Source organism: Metopolophium dirhodum, chromosome 8, assembly GCF_019925205.1.
Source record: "Metopolophium dirhodum isolate CAU chromosome 8, ASM1992520v1, whole genome shotgun sequence".
In the NCBI taxonomy this organism is placed as follows: domain Eukaryota; kingdom Metazoa; phylum Arthropoda; class Insecta; order Hemiptera; family Aphididae; genus Metopolophium; species Metopolophium dirhodum.
In genome coordinates, this window is record NC_083567.1 from 26567191 (window position 1) to 26586210 (window position 19020).

Here is a 19020-nt window from a genome sequence, read left to right on the forward strand (position 1 = left end):
TTCTACGACAGAACACCCAATGGTAGTGTGGGTGCGAACATAATATGATAATATTTTTCCATTTTAGAGAAAGCTCGAACCCTGTACACATTGACGCGGCTGAATACGGATGATTCCGAGAATAGTCCCCTCCCCCTTAAAATACCAGTTGAATATCAACCAAATAATGGATTAATAAAATAATAGGTACTTATACTCTTACTCGACCTTATTATCCATAAAGACATTAAGGGGATTCCATACTGTGATTTTCTGTTTTTGTCTTACACACGCACGACATAGGATTTTAGACGGATTCTTTGCCAAACATATCAATTGATCTAATGAAGTGATGAGAATTCTGAAAACATATTTGAATTCATCGTCAAGTCTACTTGAAATCGACTTTCCCACAATTTTAATTTTTTGATTTTAGCTTCTCCAAAAATTGAAATACAAAAATGTTTAAATACTCTTTTTTAATATGACATTTCCTGGAATTTGGGGGATAATATCAAAAATGTGGGAAAGTCGATTTCAAGTAGACTTGACGAAGAATTCAAATCTGTTTTCAGAATTCTCATCACTTCATTAGATCAATTGATATGTTTGGCAAAGAATCCGTCTAAAATCCTATGTCGTGCGTGTGTAAGACAAAAACAGAAAATCACAGTATGGAATCCCCTTAAACGGATTTGTTATCTCCATGACTGCATAATATCATAGTTCTAAGCTTACTTATCAAGCATGGTGGGGCCGAAAAATATACTGAATCACTCTTTTGTGAACGCTCTAGTACTGCAATATTATAAACCCAAACAAACCCATTCAATCACAATTTATTTCCCCTTCGATACGTTGAAACACTGGTTTCCAATAATAAATCATTACCGAGTAATAATTTGAGAAACTAAAATTGTACTGTTTTTTTTTGTTTATGGATCGGTTAAAGTAAACACACGTACGTAAAATGTTTAAATGTTCAGTAAATTTCGCTTTTCAGTAAGATTAATATTTCCTTGCAAGTCGCACCAACGTTGTATGACGTACATATATTCTAACAGTGCCCAAACACAAACCTATAAAATTTCATATATAATGTATACTATAAAAATAAATAAATGGCAATAATTTACATGACAGCGTGATAAACTGAATACGCGATAGTGAAAAATTAAACGGAAACGATCGCCCATTATAATTTTTTTATTTTTTTTATTCGCACACTATAATGTACCATTGAGTCTCTCTCTCTCTCTCTCTCTCTCTCTCTCTCTCTCTCTCTCTATCAGTCGCCGCCGCTGTTTCCTTCATCGGTGGCTGCTGTGGCCCAGTGCCGTTCGAGTCCTCAGTAGTAATTCGCCGGCTCGGGTGAAATGTGTTCCACTGTTGTTGGTCGCCTCCACGAAACTGCTGCTGGATAACTCTGGATATACAGACGTACAACACGTGAGCAGGTATATATAATTTTTTTGAATCATTTCATCACTCGAATTTTATCTGTACATATTTTTGTCGATCGTTAATTTTATATTTTTTAAATCGTGTGATTCGATGATTGATTTTTTTTTTGCGTTTGGTCGTAAATCTTATACAATAATAATATAGCGACGATATTATTTTAACACTACTCTCGACTCGACCGAACACGTCTTGATTTATTGTATTATGATAGACTGCAAGGAGTATATGTTTTCACAAACGCTGTAGAGTGTAGGTAATCTGCAGCTGTATCCTGTAGATTCACTTCGCGATGAATAAATGAAAAATAAACATCACCCCACCATTTGAGACGGTTAAAATTTTTTGAAAATTTAACTTCGATTTATACTATTTTTGAAAACCATCTGCGGTACCTATGGTTGTATACTAATTATTAACACACAACTTGGTATATCGTATAGGTACAGTAAACGGTATAAGCACCTACTTTTCATGTTGGTTTTATCTGCGTAGAAATCGAAAGCGAAGTCGACATATAACATTAAATCCTTTATAGAACTTGATAATTACTTTAAAATGAGGCAGGTAGTGAGAGTTTAAGTTGGTTAATGGATACGATAGAACAAGCAAACATTACATTTTATCATGTCATCCATGCTCGATAAAGCTTTTAAAAATAACCTTAATTCCAATATAGTTATACAACAGAGTAAAATGATTTTTAAAAAATTGAATATTTTTAGAATTTCTACTTATTAATTAATTTTATACTGTTTATCAAATACTAACGAAATATTATAATATAATTACTATATATTTTAGCTTTCGTTCATTCACTTTATTGTTTGCTTTTCAAACCATTATAATGAAACAAAAAACAATTTTAATTTGACGTAGTCATGATACAAAACATGCACCAAACTCACAACAAAAAATATTGCAATATACATTTTGTTTTAAATTTTAATTATTTACTTGTATATACAAATAACTAAAAAATCACATACCTACTATTTTACCATTAACGTGTACGACACGAGGCGAATAGGTATATAACATTAAATTCGTTAATGAGAATAAACATTTAAAGTAATACAGGTGCGATAATGTTCTCCGAGATCGGGTCAACCGCCAAAGTTACTTGTGCTCATAAACTCGGACTAATTATAATATTAAGAACCGATAAAAAAAAAAATAAATAAAAATTGTGGAAATAAATAAGCGGGTTGAGTTCGAGTTGAACACAGGATAGAATAATTTATGGTAGCCTATATACGTCATTATAGTATTTTGAATACAGTCGAACCGCTATTTGTGTTGGATAATTTTATTCAAATATAAATGCATTGACATAATATATAGATTAAAATGTTGTATATACTGAATTTTTTTTGTTTTCCGCGACAATGGTACACTTTTAGGAATCATGCGTTGGTGACACATTTAAACGGTTGGCAAACAATTAGTCGGCGTTTTGGCCAAATGGCACGTTATTTTATTGTGTTTCGATTTATGGATCGTCTAATTAGATAATTATTATCTTTTTAACAATAACATAACAGTCGTGTATTATATAGGTACCTACTATTTATGTTAATTTCGATGACTTCACACAAAGGATTCACGTGTGTTCAATACTATTCCGATCGATTACAGTCTATGGAACTTGATAAAGATCGAGGCTTTGGGCATATATTTTCCCGGTAGCAAATAATAATAATAACAACAATAATTAATTAGGTATATTGTGCCGAATCCCGACGGAAATGACTTAACTGTATTCAGTGAACATATTTTATTAGCACAAATTCAAATTAGGTACCTACTAACGTTAGTAGTTTTCTAATGTTGCCTTTAATAGTTTTTATATAGTAAAATATAAATCTATTTCATCTTTAGTGATTTTACAGTCATTTTCAATGCATATTCCTGTAAGCAACATAATCATTATTATTTTGTTTTTAATAATGAACTGATTAGTTAACTGATAGTCAACCATTTGGTTTTATACTAAATATTAATTAATAATAGGAGAAGTAAATCTAACGACCACAGGAGAAGTAATGCTAACGCGGTTACTCCTCCGTCCCTCGATTACTAAAAAAAAAAAAATATTTAAATAATAAAAGTATAATAAAACCTAGTAAAATTAACCAATAGCCACTATATCCTATATAGTATCTAGGTACATATTTATAACTTAATACAACATTATAAAATGTATGAATATTAATATTAAAATATGAGTATAGCTATAATAAAATATGTACATGATAGGTATAAGCAAACAAATATTTGATACATAATACTATTAAACTACCTATATTTTATTATTAAAATAAATATACTTAGTCTTTAATAGTATCATAGTATGAATATATGATATATCTAATCATATGATTATATAATATATTAATACAATATTAATTGATATTATTTGACCATTATGATTTTTACTATTTTTTTGCATTTGTTTGCATTTGTTTGCATTTCTCTCTGGTGGGATTAAAATAAGTACAAAGTTTGACTTTACTCATTTTTTGATATTTTGTCCATATCTTACAAAATATTCAACAAATTTAAGAATTTTTAAGAATCATAATATCATATTATACTCGAATTATTTGTAATATTATTCTTCATAGTATAATTTATATAGGTAAACACAGTTTTCCACCGTTTTATCTCTATAATTTTATCTGTATATTTCATAGAATTTTTTTTGGTAATTGTAATTGCACATTGCATACTTTGAACATTTTAAGTGCAACATGTGCTGAATCATAATGATAACCATATAGAATAATATTAGTTCATCCACTTCACAAAATATATGAAATAAAACTGCCCATATTATTATCGTGTAAATAAACGTAATTTTCACGATATATGGATAAATAGTGCTACGTTGAACAGTATATTAAAATTGCACAGTTTATGCGAAATAATAATACTCACGTCACATGGTGTACGGTACTAATATTTTAGTATATTATTATTATTTTAAACAGTACTTGGGCTTACATATTTTAATCGACACTATGATCGATATAAATGAAGATATTACGTTAAAACGAGCTAAACATTGGAACTTTGTGGTCGTCGCCGGAGAAATTGTCGAATCGTTTTGTTTTAAATATATTTTGGAAATCATCGATTTATTAGAAAAAAATCACTTTCTATACGGCTTTCAGTGTTTGTTATTTGTCGAAATTCTTCTTCGTTTTCGTTTAACTTATAGAAAAAAAAGTATCATAAAATCAAAATTTATTCGGGATTTTTATTCCGGACGACCGGGTCGTTAACTTACTTATCCGGTGGATCTGCTTCATAAATCATCATTAATTCGCCTGTGCGTACAACATACTATTAATTTAATTGAATTTACATACATTTTTCGGGCGAGTTGTTTAAACGTGTTTGGCTCAACTCGCGTTGGCACGACCAACGGTCGTCGATTTCAGTGTCGTGTTGAACCTGCAGTAGACAACATGCAAATCCACGTACTTATCATAAATTGGCATCGGGTTTTCTCTGGTGGGTGTTGTCAGCGTAACTTTATACCCATGGAAGAAGGTCAACGATCTCCGTCCTCGACCTCTCACGCATAGACTTACTACGACACTGCAGTGTACGTATACTAAATCACTGGTTTAACCGCTTTTATTTATTTGTTTATTTATTTATGTTTTGCGTTACAAGACACGACTGATAAGCACAAACATCGATTCGGTCCCTGGTCGGTCGTTTAAATCTCCAAAGACTCTGTGGGTAGGGCGCAGCTATGTAGCATAAAATATTATAACACGCGTCAACGGTCATAATAATATTAATTCGCGATGTAGTGGCGAGTGAGTGTGTGACGGACAGACGAACCGACCGACTTCCTATAGTTACCAATAACGCGGTGATAACGGTCACCCGAGGACAACCGAGTTTAATATAATTTGAAGTATACCTATATGAGAGATTTCGGGTGAACGACTCGGCGGGATTCGAGCTAAAAAAAATTGTATTACAATAATAATTTATTCATACGTTTCTGCAGTATACTATGCGTTAGTGTTTTTTATCCGTTTGAATACAACACACAAGTTCCTCGTGACGCAATGCGTACTGTATAATAATAATATAGCGAAGTTCGGGGGCCGCGGGTTACGACTCGGTTAGGTTAGGTTATAGGCGAGTTTTACTCAACAACAGTTTACGTGCTATTGGAGCAACATTATCATATTATATATTACACTATATATTCTCAATATATTCTATACCCACTGTAAACGCAATGTCTGCATATTGTCTATTTATTATTCATTCATAACTGTAATTTCATTGAAAACAATAATACACGAAATCGCAATAAATGTCATCGCCTTCGGGAATAGTAGTTCGATAATATTACGTCAATAAATAATAATAATATAACATAGGCATTTATTTATCCATTACACAGTGTACGATGATAATTATTATATAATATTATTGAACTAAATTTATTTTAATAAAAATAAACATCGTATTTTATTATGTACAGCATCTGCATCGTCTTGAAGTAAATTACTTGAGTAAAAAAGTAATATTGGACGTCGTACTTTCTTAAAATACATAAAATCACATAATTTCATAATATATTCACCCACTAATTTCAATACAATCACGTTCAAAAATTAAATGACAATGGATATGTGCATCAGTCATAAAATATAATCTAGAATAATACAAATTAAACATTGATTTTGAAAATTTTATTATATAAATATAGTTTAAAATGTACGAATAATTATCATCAGAGTCATGTAGGTATCATCTATTTAACTCGAAATATTATTAAGTACCCATCCGTTTTAACTGTAAATATCTTTATAAAGATAAACACTAAATTTTCTAATGCTCTTTCTTACGATCGAAATATTTGTTGTTGTATGTGAATTGTAACCGACAATTATTATATTACATTGTATTAACCGAAGTTTGAAATAAAAAAAACAGAAGGGTAATAATTTATAGTTGTGTATCTATATTATGTAAGACGTAATATTTAAAGCTCGCACTAAAATTAATGTCTAATAAGAAAATGCAATAGAACTTCATTTTAAATAGATTTTAAGGTAAAAAATAATCCATTCCAAGGTTATTTGTAAGTAATAAATATTTTTTGTAAGTACCTATCTGTATTAATAAGTTATTCATTTTCTTTACCAAACATTCAATACGTTTGAAATATAATGTACTTTTTTAAGCACCTGCCTATCTCAGTACTTAATTTATTGAATAGGTCTAATTTCATGTACATTATAATATTTAAATGTTATCATCTACCATCCACGATGTCAGTTATTAAACTGCATCCTTACAAAAACGAAAACAAATATTATTGTATTTTATTTCAATATTTTTTTTATTCTTACTATTTACTAAATGTGTGTAATTAGGATTGAAAATATGTATTTCAATGACGCTTATAAATAAATGCATGTACCTACTGGTTGGGCTTTATTTAAGGGAAAAACTCGTTTGTCACACGCAGGCCAAAAAACGCGTTCCCATATGAATAGGTTTGAACTTACATTTTATAATTACATCATATTTTTAAGTGTCTTGGCCACACGGAAGTAATTATATGACACAAGTATATATGGTTATTATTGATACATCGTATTAAAATATATTTGATTGTGGATTTAGTAAATTATCGCAGGTAATTTTTTAGCGGTAGCACGATAACGGCAAATTCTTCTGTGTTCAATAGGATCGCCACACAATGGCTGTAGAAGAGTAAAATCCAAAATAATTAAATGTTCACGGTTCGTGGACTGAAACTTAAAAATGACTGATCCGTCGTGCGTAGGTAGTCATTATTGCAGCTCTTTATACCGATTTGTGACTCTACTGTAATATTATTTTCCGATTTAATGTATGAGCACAAACATTAGTTTTTTACGTGTGTTCACCACCATTGTTTTGTTCAGAGTATCATAACAATATAATGGTATTCAACATGCTTTGTTTTAATGTCGAGTAGGTGGAAGGAAGTGGGAACTTTGACATTTGCGTGACAGATTATTAATCGAGATATTATTATTAAATTCTTAACGTTTTCATAATAAAGATTATACTTGAAGTTTTTACGACACAAAAGCAAACAATTCATTACGCGGTACATTATAGGTATATATTATACCTATATATATATATAGCGTACGAAACGTCTAAAAAAGAAAATCACATTTAATGATCGAACGCAATAATTTTATAATGCGGTTATGGGTACCCGTTTCGTGTTTCACGGGTGGGCGTCTACGCTGAAAGTTAAGTTTTTCATTGATTTCATCACTCCCCATCAATATGCAGTGTTTCGCGTATGCGGTGGGTACATGCACCGCACTTCTATACCTATCCAACAGGTGGTACACCTAATCGTTTCTAGATTATTTTAATTAAAATCTCCACAGTATAAAACGCCACCGCAATCGCCGAGTATATGTATAGGTACTTTGCTCAACATAATAATATTAAACAATATATTTTACAAGCTATAGGTAGGTACTTCTCGTATTATTATATATTGTATATCATTATACAACATTACGTGCAGCATTACGTACGGTCATAAATACCGTGTATTTGAGCTACCGAAAACTGACAATTATACTCGCGGAGCGTTATGTTATTATTATCTCTGGAGGCGTCTAAACGTCAAACACTATATCGCGTGTATAATAGCAGGTACGATTACCTATATTGCGTAGATCGGATGGATTTGCAGACTAGAACATAGCATAGGTATTATAGGTAGCTTACTTTATTCACGGTAGATGTGCGTTACACACCCCCCGAACGGCGTCGATGTCCGTATAAAATAATAGTACATAATATAATATAAAGAACGATTAAATACATATTATTCAGTACTATAATGTGATTCGTGTTCGTATCTATGTATATAATAAAATATACGCCTGAACCGCAGAGAAAGTATACGTCCTAAGCTCGGCTACCGTTGGCCCGTACGCGTGAAATACCATATTATAATACTCTATATTATTATATTCTACCACAATAGGACGTATTGCCAACGAAACGACCAATCGCCGCTGCAGTAAACGTCTTGTGTGCTAAATCGACAAAACATAAGACATTTTTAATGGATATTAAGGGTCTTAATTGGGCAAATGGTATAGATACTTATAAAAATATGAGCATTTCAAAATTAAGCCCCTAACTGCACACATTTTCACAGCTACTTCCTAAAAAAGCCCGACTTGAGGCAATTTTTCAACATATAGATATATGTTTTTGACTGGGTCCAAATTATTTTTTCTCACCGTTTTCATTACTTACATCGGCCCTTAGCGACCGATGCATAAGATATAACTACGATACCATAGCAACCTCGTGTTTATACACTTTTTCCTTTAATCATATGGTTTTATCTATCTGATCATAATATGATTATACATTTTACATAATATTAAAATTTTGTTTGCTTGGATACATTGTTTTCCGGGACCCGCAAAAACATATCTATGATTTATTGTTTTACCATGTAAAGGAGAAAATATCAATTCATGCAAATCTCACCTGTAACTTTACTGTGTTACACACATATACTACAGTATTATGTTACTATAATACAATATGCAACAAGATATTATATAGCATTACGGCTAATATTATGCCTTTTGTCCGTATACTATAGTTAATTTACTATTACTTATATGTTATATTATCATACCTTCGTATTTAGTCTTGGTATAGTACGCAGTATAAAGTGTCGAGAATTTCGATTACACTCCCTTCTCCTCTGCCAAGAATTACACGTGCCGTTTAAGCTAAACAGATAAAACAACTTTAGCCGCGATAGTGGCATTGGAGAAAATCTCCACTAGGTGCGCAACAAATCGTTGGGTTTTTCTAAAGAAAATTATTTAAAGTTATAAGCTGAGTAGGTACAACCGTGATGGTTTCGAGTGAATAATAATAGTGTAATATGTAGTTCACACGTCAAGCCGATCCTAAATATATTATTATATAGGTAGAATTTTTTTGTCATTATTTTCGACTTTATGTTATATTATTCGTACCTATATTATCTACCTACGCCTGCAAACTCCACCGCCGTCAGCAGAGCTGCGCGAAGATTTGACGCTCGTCTGAACAATAATAATTTTATCATGTTCGACTTGCGTGTGTAGGTACGTCATATCATCATTATTAGAATATTAAAATGTGTATCAACGGCGTTCATCTCGACGTGTGACGGTCACGAATTTCGTGAGCCGGTGCTGAGCCGCGGCCGAAGCGCGAAATCGTATAGTACGCGAATCGTGCATAGTTACAAAACACGTAGGTACGCGGGCAAGGTACAATAACTGCTGTGCGTATGAATATAATAATATAACGATAACAGTAATAATAACGATAATAGTAATAATAATGATAATAATGTGATACGCGTACGTGTATCACTCTAATTTTCCGTCGTGAGGCGAGAAATTCCGGCCGGATCGTTATCGTCGTCCGCGCTGTGACGCGTAACAATAATTATAGGCATTATTGTACATCATGCGCGTGCTGCTGATTTGGGCCGTGGAAAAGATTAAGGAAAATTAAACAAATATTAAAACGCAGGAACGGAAAAATTAAATAAAAAACGTATCGCGGTCTGCGCGTTATCTGATGAAACTCCTCGCGGACGAAAATCGGGAGACTTCAACGGGCCGCCGCCGAATATTATAATAATGCTGGGCTATGCAATATAATATTATAATACGATATTCAAATACACGAACCTACCACATATTATAATATGTTACGGTAAATGAAGAAAATTAACAATTTACGTAATTCTTCGTTGCGCCTGTGGATATCGTAAAATATACATATTATATTATCTATTTTAAATTTATACGATAAGATCGCTTTACGTTAATTACCGGAATTGTACGATAAAAATGTTTACAAAATATGGTTATTGGTGTATTTACCTATCTGTATTTTTTATCGAATATATTTTATTTTCGCGTGTTAAAGATCCGTGACGTATTTACATTAAATAACAAGCACGTAATATTTTGTTGTTTCGACAAATTACTCGCGTATAACGAGTATCGATGTCTGAAAATATATTTAGATACTTACCTAAAATAAATACGTAAGTGCTTACATTATATACCTAAGTATTGTAATTATATATGTTAGGTACCTACTACCTAGCTTGGTATCTAAATATTATGTATTCTTGTAAGTCATCTAGTGAAAATCATATACTTATTTCGTGGTATAAGTAAATCTGGAAACAAAAAGTCGTGAAGTACCTACTTACATTTACCAACTGTTTTGGTAAAAAACGTAAATGACCGGTAAATATCGAAAATTTCAATTTTTTTTTTTAAATATGTTAACGATAGTCGGAATGTAAATTAAGTAATATTTAATTTGTATTCGTAATTTAAAGTAATATGTTCTTATGTATAGTATTATCTTAAAATAATTGATATTATATTACTGTTGGGGTGTTGTGGAGCAAAGATTTTTCTTACTGATCGTACTAGTACCATATGTATATACCTACTACAGAATCGGACACAAATTAATTTCATAATGTCACAAATCAAATATCAAAATTGTATTTTGCATATTTTTGCATGCTTTTGGATCTTAGAAACACACACACGAATGTATCATAATAATACATTAATATTTTATGATTTCAAATATTACAACAATATTTTAGTTATCATCTTATCACTTATCTATCGAATTCTCGAATATACCTAAACCAGAAATCACGCCAGGTACCTATTTCAAATATTTCATAGGTAATTAATAATTAACAGTATACTTTTCGGAGTCTCCGGAAGTAATATTTTAATAGTTTTACATAAAATATTCGAGGAACTCCATATTAATGACGTTATTATATTACTTTAATATACACGTCGTGGTCGACAAAATCTACCGTCGTCCGACTTGCGACTCCGGACATCTCTGTCCACGAGTTGATTGGAGGTGTATTCTCGAGAAAAAACTATCAACATGATAATATAATATTGTGTATATTGTGTGGGTATAGTGGGTAGTACTTACCACCACTACCACCACCACCACCACCACCAGGCCGTCGTCATCGTCGTTTCGACCGCGGTCGGGGACCCGCGCAATTTATAGTGTTTTGTATTATACGCAATATCTCTCCCAAGCCACTCGAATCTGCCAGAATTGGACCTTGGTTGATATTATTCAAATTATACGCTGTTGGCGGAAAAGCCGCGAAATTACACGTTGGGCGCCGCCAAAAACCTTGATGCGAAATCGGATTAAAAGTAAAACGGTTAAGTTGAGCAATATAATATTTTATAATAATACACTATCGTGTCCTACATGACCCTATTTCGGCCCTTATATTTCGATATATATTACCTTATATTACCATATTGTATAATATCTATGGTTGTATCTACCTAATAACATGTGGTCCCGTTTACTAGTTACGGTTTCGCTCGAAAAAAATATTGAAAAAAAAAACGCCGTCACCACCGCTTCTGCATATTATAGCCAACCATGTGGCCGTGTAACGTCCAGTCAATAATTATTAACTATTGCAGGTCGGTCCAAGATGATGTGGCACGATTTTCGAGTCGAGATGGTACTAACAAATACGATCGAACAGTGTTATTATATTACTATTATTATCGCAAAATTTGTTTGATTTTTTTTTTTTCTTAGACTATTCCAAATTCGTACATTCGATCGTTCTGCAATTTTGTCCCTCCCCCGCTATAAGAGCCATATTGTGCAAACTTTTAGTGAACTCGTGAACTTAATATTTGATATTACGGTCATAACCAAATAATAACATTCTCATTGCTTCCGCAGCAGACGAACTCACGACGAATCATCCTGAATTCACGCGTTTTCCATAGTTTTGATCATCGCACAAGATATTTTATATTTCCAAGCATAGCATGACGATTATACACACTTATCGAATGCATCGTGAGGCATCGTAATGTTTTGCCTGCGCCTTCTGCGCATGATCCACGTGGCCATCAACAATGGTACCAGTATAAAGACTGACATTTTATAATGTCATGTTGTGATCTTAAATGTCAACCACGCGGATGGTACCTACTTATTTCCTAAGTATGACTTTTGAATTACAAAACCGTCAAATTATAAATCGCGTCATAGAACAATTTCTTTTATGCGATTCCCCGCGTAGCCGACACTTGTTGCGCGTTCAACAGAAATATTCTCATCCAATTAGTTTTAATTATCTTTACAATAATATTATTATTGTTATTCTCGTCTACTTTCCGTTACACACGATTACCTAAGCACTAAAACTTTAATTTTTTACCGTAAAAGTATTATGCACGGTGTGTGTGTGTTTTTTTTCTCCAAAATAATATAATTGAGTAGCATTGCGCTATAATAATAATTATACTTCACAGAATAACTCTAACAGTCAAACATTTTGTACATTTTTCTGATCGTCAATCGAGAACAGTTTTGTGTAATCGTATGAAAATATACAATTCGTAATTTACAAGTCATTATATTAAGGTTTAGACACATTTTGATGAGCTTTCCAATGATATTAATATTCGATTAAAGACATTCTTACACATTTACACGAGTTATAATTATCTTTATATTACCATAGTAGGTATTAGGTATACACTTTTAAAGCACGTATATCGATGATTTATTGTTTATCTCACATTGCTCTGCTTAGCCACAGCAAATTAAATACAATAAATCACACTGTTTAAGAGACAGCCATAACTGAAAATTCTCTATTTTTTTTTAGTTAGGGCTACGCATTTACTGTAGGTACCTATGTACTATGTCTGCTAGCTATAATTTGTATCACAAAATTGTGTATGAACATTCCGGTAGAAGTCTAACCCCAACCTGCAACTTATCATCCTTGATACATTTGTGTCAGTATTAAATTTAATCGATTTTTCGATTAAAAAAAAAACAAAAACTAAACAATAATACCGACACATTTTGACATGTTGCATTATTGTATGATGTATAGGAATAGTGTTAAATGTGTTTTGTTTTTGTAACATCAAGTATCAGAAATCAAGACTGCCTCATTTTGGGTTTAAGTGTCTTAACATAAAACAATATTGTCGACTGGATGACTCCTACGGAAAAATAATATAGTGGTTTAGTAACTTTTTATGTAAATATTATGTCCAATGTATATAATATTATGTTTGGTTACAATAAAATTATTATTATTATTATTATTATTATTACTTATTTCGGTTTGTGGCAGTACCCAATGCCTGTGATTGTTCGATTTTTGTATTATTGGCCACAATAATTAAGAAAGTATTGATTTCGTCACATGACAATTATTTTATGGTTGATTTACAATGCAGACCCAAAACCGATGACAGAAAACCAAACGTGGCAGTTTTGTTATTCGAATGTCTGACATTCTCTGATGTCTGATGAGATTTTGAAATAATTAAGTAGTATAAAATTTAATTAATAAGCTTGAAACAATTGCAAAGTATTGAAATGCTAACCATTCATTGGGAGCATATTCAATATTAAAACTACATTTTCTCAAAACTAAGTAGATGTGTGTGATAATCTTATTTTAAAATATATTAAAATGCTGCTTGGCGTATTTATTGATAACTGCTGCAGCAGTATAATAGAATTTATTCGTCTTGAATGTAATAACGATTAACGAACGTTAAAGAATTGAGAAGGCGACTACAATAATGTATTTTATACATATTCCGCATTTATAGTAAACACAATGTTTTAGTATTTAATTTCGCAACAAAACGAAATAATATAAATTATAATAATCAACCGTTTCTAATACGACGTCGACGTGTTATTGATATAAATAATTGTATTTAGTTCCGTCCGCTACATACGGATTGATGTCATCTTGTCAAGTATGATATAATAACCGTTGTAGGTGCCTTATGGTTTATATAATATTATAATTATTTTATACTTCAGATGCAAATCATCACGTTTTAGACCAGATGATAGTACAACCTTGTGCAGATAGACATATATTATTTGTATCCGAATGGGTATTATTAAACTAGCGGATAATAATTTTATATTTTACATTAACAACGGTGAAATGGTGCTCTGCTGCAGTGTATATTTCATAAATCACTGCGGCGCTGTTCGGATTGTAGTTGGTATTATTTTTACGTCTTGATTCGAGCGACGGCCTCCGACAATTTTTTATTATGAAATTTCAACCAAAAGTATTATTATTATTAGTATCACAATAATAATAATATTTTAAGTAATAATGGCGCTTAGGTATATATATAATGTACGGCATGCGTTTTTTGTGACCTCGAAGGGACCAGGAATAATTGTCGTATTATAACTGCTGACATGTCGCCTATGACACGACACGTCATATAATGGTAGTTATAATCTATACGAACATAATAATCCGTATTGCATTTTCACCGCAGACGTACGATTTTGGTAATTATTAGCGGTCGACCATAGTGCGTAGACTGTGAGTTCCGACACAGCTGTTAACAGTTTATTGGAATCGCATAAAAACCAAAAACCAAAACAAAATTTTATAATATATGGTTGTAGTATTAAATATTAAAATTTCACTATATGGTGTGTGCTGGATAATAGAGTTACTCTTGTGTGGCTCTAATAATAGGTTTGAATAGTAAAAAACAAAGCCGATTTTAGGCTAATTTTATTATACTATAATATGTAGATAGGCATTAAATAACGCGGCGCTTAAATGCAATCTACCTTTTAACTAATCGCTACTATCATTGCAATAATATATCGTTTTTGTTCTTTGTTTTAGATTTTTTTTCAATTATATATATACACTGCGTTTTATTTACAAGTGGGATAAACATAATAATATTATGTCCAATGGAATCAGCCCTTTAATGGAATCAAAATCAGTGCGTGTTTACATTAAAAATAACTCACTGTATTATATTACGTATACCTACATTATTGTAGCCGACAAAAAATGTCATATTATATTGAATTCAGCGATTCCTTACAACCGCGCGTAAGAAAAAAATAATAAAAAATCGTAACGACATACAATCGAATTCACTCATATCTATATCTCGTATTGTTCTTGAGTTTACATCGATGTGATATTTTATACGAAATGCATCTTTTATCGTCGTGTTCTCGGTTTAATCCCGCAGATACCGATGATTTAAGATTGGTTTTTTTCCCCCGTAAATCCGGTTTAAACACTGATAACACGTTTCAAACGTCTGCAAAATAAATCTGTAAATAACTTAGGTACATTAATGGTACCTACGTTTTTCCTGAAGCGTCTAGCGTCACTGCGTGTTTGGACATAGGTCGGCGGCCGTGCTGTTCCACTGTTTTACGCTGCAGGGACACCCCTAACCTAACCTAACCTAACCCCTATATGTCAACCCTGTTAATATTATAATAATTAGGTTCGATTGCTTTTTAAATTACTTTTTCTCGCACATTACGACGTATAGCGTCGAGTCGCGCTGGTAATAAATAAAAATATTATAATGGCCGGTGTCAATGCGCAGACTGTAGAGCTTAACAAAAGACCAACAAAAAACAGATTTTTAATTTTTAACGTTTCTTAAAACGGACGTTTTATTGTGATTTTATAATTGTTCACCCGGATAGACATTATTAGATATCGTTCGCGTTTGTCATGACTCATGTGTCGCACGATATTGTTATCGTGCAGGTACAATAGCGATTTATTATAGGCGTAGGTGTACCTTTATGTATATTATATTATATCATTATACTCGGCAGCAGTATGTATTAATGCAATACGCCGTAAATAGTAGTCGCGATGTTTTCACTAGCGATCGATTGTTTTCTTCGACGCGTTTTCTATTTTCGCGTGCCGAACACGACCCGACGACGATAGGTAGGTACTAAACAATGTGGTCGACTGCACGTAAAAAAAAAACACACACACACACAAACAAACAAACGAGACCAAACGGCAATTGTACAACAACCACAATGGGTATACTGATATTATATAATTCGCGGCGACGAGGATATTATAGAGCGTTTTCGAAAGGATATCCGTCGAGATTTGCTTAGGTCGACATTCGAAATCTATTGACGACGATAACCACACAACGATAACATTCGGTAGATCAGATATTATTAAATTATGATACAATGATAGCAATAATAAGAATTTGGGGGCTCACGAACAAAAGGTTCCAACTCAAAATATAAAATAAATGTTCAGGAGAGCTACCTATATAATTATTTTATACTTCAAATTTTGAAAAAATCGTTCAAACGGTAATAGTGTATTCTTTCGTAATGAATAATAAATGATTTTCAACGATTGTCAAATTTAAAATTAACAAAGCTGTTCGGCAATAAGTCTTCATGTTTGAATTTTGTTCTAAGCAAAACTTAATGCTAAAATTGTCAGTTACCCACCAACAAGTTCTACATATTGCACCTTTTGGTTATTAATATATTATTATGTTCTCTATTATTTAGAGCTTTTTTTGGTCTGGATTGATTAGAGGATTCCGGCAAACAAAATTCGGTAACAAAAAAATTAATAAATCATGACGTGATGATAAAACCAAGATAATATAATGCTATCAGCTATTATAACACAATAAATATGAAATTGGAAGTGATATTTGATTATTGTTATTCGTTTCATAATGAGATAAGACCTATATTGGTAATAACCAAATTTGGTTTTAGAACACTATTAAATATTTGTAAACATTGTCGATTTTGAATCGTTATAAGGTATAAAATTCTTAAAATCTGAGTATTATGTAACTATCATTAAATAATGCTCCTAAATGATTGTTTTTGAGGTTCAACCTATAGAGCATTGCAAACTTACACTATATACTTACAAGATAGAATTTGCATTAAAATCGGATTTAAAAAAAGCAAAAAAAAAACCGATTCAGAACCTTTTCGGAGCCGAGCCCACGAACTGCAGCTGTCGGTCGAATGTTCCGGCCCGTAAACTCGGACGCGGACGGATTCTCCGCACGTCGTAAAAAAAATCGCAATCATCTTAACAAGCATGAAACACAACACTATTATTATAAGGTAATGTTTTGTCATATCTGTAAGCGATGTCTGGCGCGATGAACCCACCGCGACGAGGACCATAGATCGCCGCGGCGCATAACCTACATTCATACATTGTTACAGATCGGACGGAGCCCCGCGGTGCAATATTTGAATCTAACCACCTGTATTATACAGGTTTATCGAATTTCACATCGAACCCGCATTATAACCCGCGTGGGATGTAAATTAATTTCAAATCTTTAAGATCCCGCGGGTCAAAATCCCGATAACGGTGCGGGCCGCGAGAAGTGTCCAAGTCCCTACGAATATACTTGCACGACCGTTGTCGATCAAAGTGACCAACACGGTTTCGTAATTACCTACAATACTATAATTAATATATTATCGTACGACAACGATCGATACAATTTTTATATCGGTTTATTTATAAGCCTGTCACTGCACACAAAATAGTTGTCGTCGAGCTAAGACCTGTTGCCACGTGATTTCGGAACGTTTCGAACTTTGAAATTAGCCTATCTTTTAAGTTCGGCCAAATTACACACATTGTAAAAATGTCATCAAGATCGGTTCAGTAGTTTCGGAGTTTATTCCGGACAAAGACGTTACACGGGATTTTTATATATAAGATAAACAAATTGTTCATAGAATTAATTATTAATGTTATGATATTATTCTAAGCTGTCGTTTGCTATTTTTACGGTATTTATTAACAATCAACAAATATATTAAATTTTATAAAATGTCATACGAAATCACCTAAGAATTTATTAAATATCGTCAAAAACCCAACGTGCAATCACACATACTGGTCTGCCCTTTAAGTTTAACTCTTGTTCAATCAATCCACTGTGATCTATAAAAATATCTAATAACACAAATGTACGCAAATTTGTTAAGTCGTTCGCGCATGCGCGGACTTGCCGCGTACAAAGCAATGTTTTAAATCAGTTTACCGTTTGAAAATCTGGGAGTTTTCTCAACATGTAAAACATGTTTGTACGAACAACATAATATTGTAATTATAAATAATTACTTATTAGTATTTAATGAAATTATAATATTATTATTATTTTTCTATTTAATTGGTAAATAAAACAAGTGTATATAATATAGTGTGTGAGTAGGTACTGAGTAAGTTTAGTTATTGCATTCTGTAATGGCATAGTACAATATTATATTAAAAAATACCTACCACTAAAATATTATTAACAGAACAGGTTTTCGCTCGTCATTATATTAACATCTAATATTATATTATAATATCGTAAAGTTGAACAGGAAATATTAATTCATCTATTCCGGATATATACCTTCGGGTTTAAGCCATTTTCGTACCATATCCAATGAAGGAAATGCGTATACGTACACGAAATGGAAATCGGGACCATTGTACCGACACGGTTCACGATGATAATATTTAAATATCGTGTGCGACTGCCGTCGAACAGTGTAAATCGAGGAGCGCGGAAAATCCTGGAATGTAGGTAAATGGACATACGATAG

At 32.3% G+C, this 19020-nt stretch overlaps 1 protein-coding gene across 2 annotated transcripts in view; it reads left to right on the forward strand.

Annotated features, from left to right (window-relative positions):
- The first annotated feature begins 1280 nt into the window (after positions 1 to 1280).
- The window catches only part of LOC132950157 (glucose dehydrogenase [FAD, quinone]), a 41057-nt gene continuing 23317 nt past the window's right edge, over positions 1281 to 19020 (forward strand). For both annotated transcript variants that reach the window (XM_061021406.1, XM_061021405.1), the window contains exon 1: positions 1281 to 1436. The gene's annotated coding sequence lies outside the window, so the exon portion shown is untranslated. The remainder of the gene's footprint in view (positions 1437 to 19020) is intronic.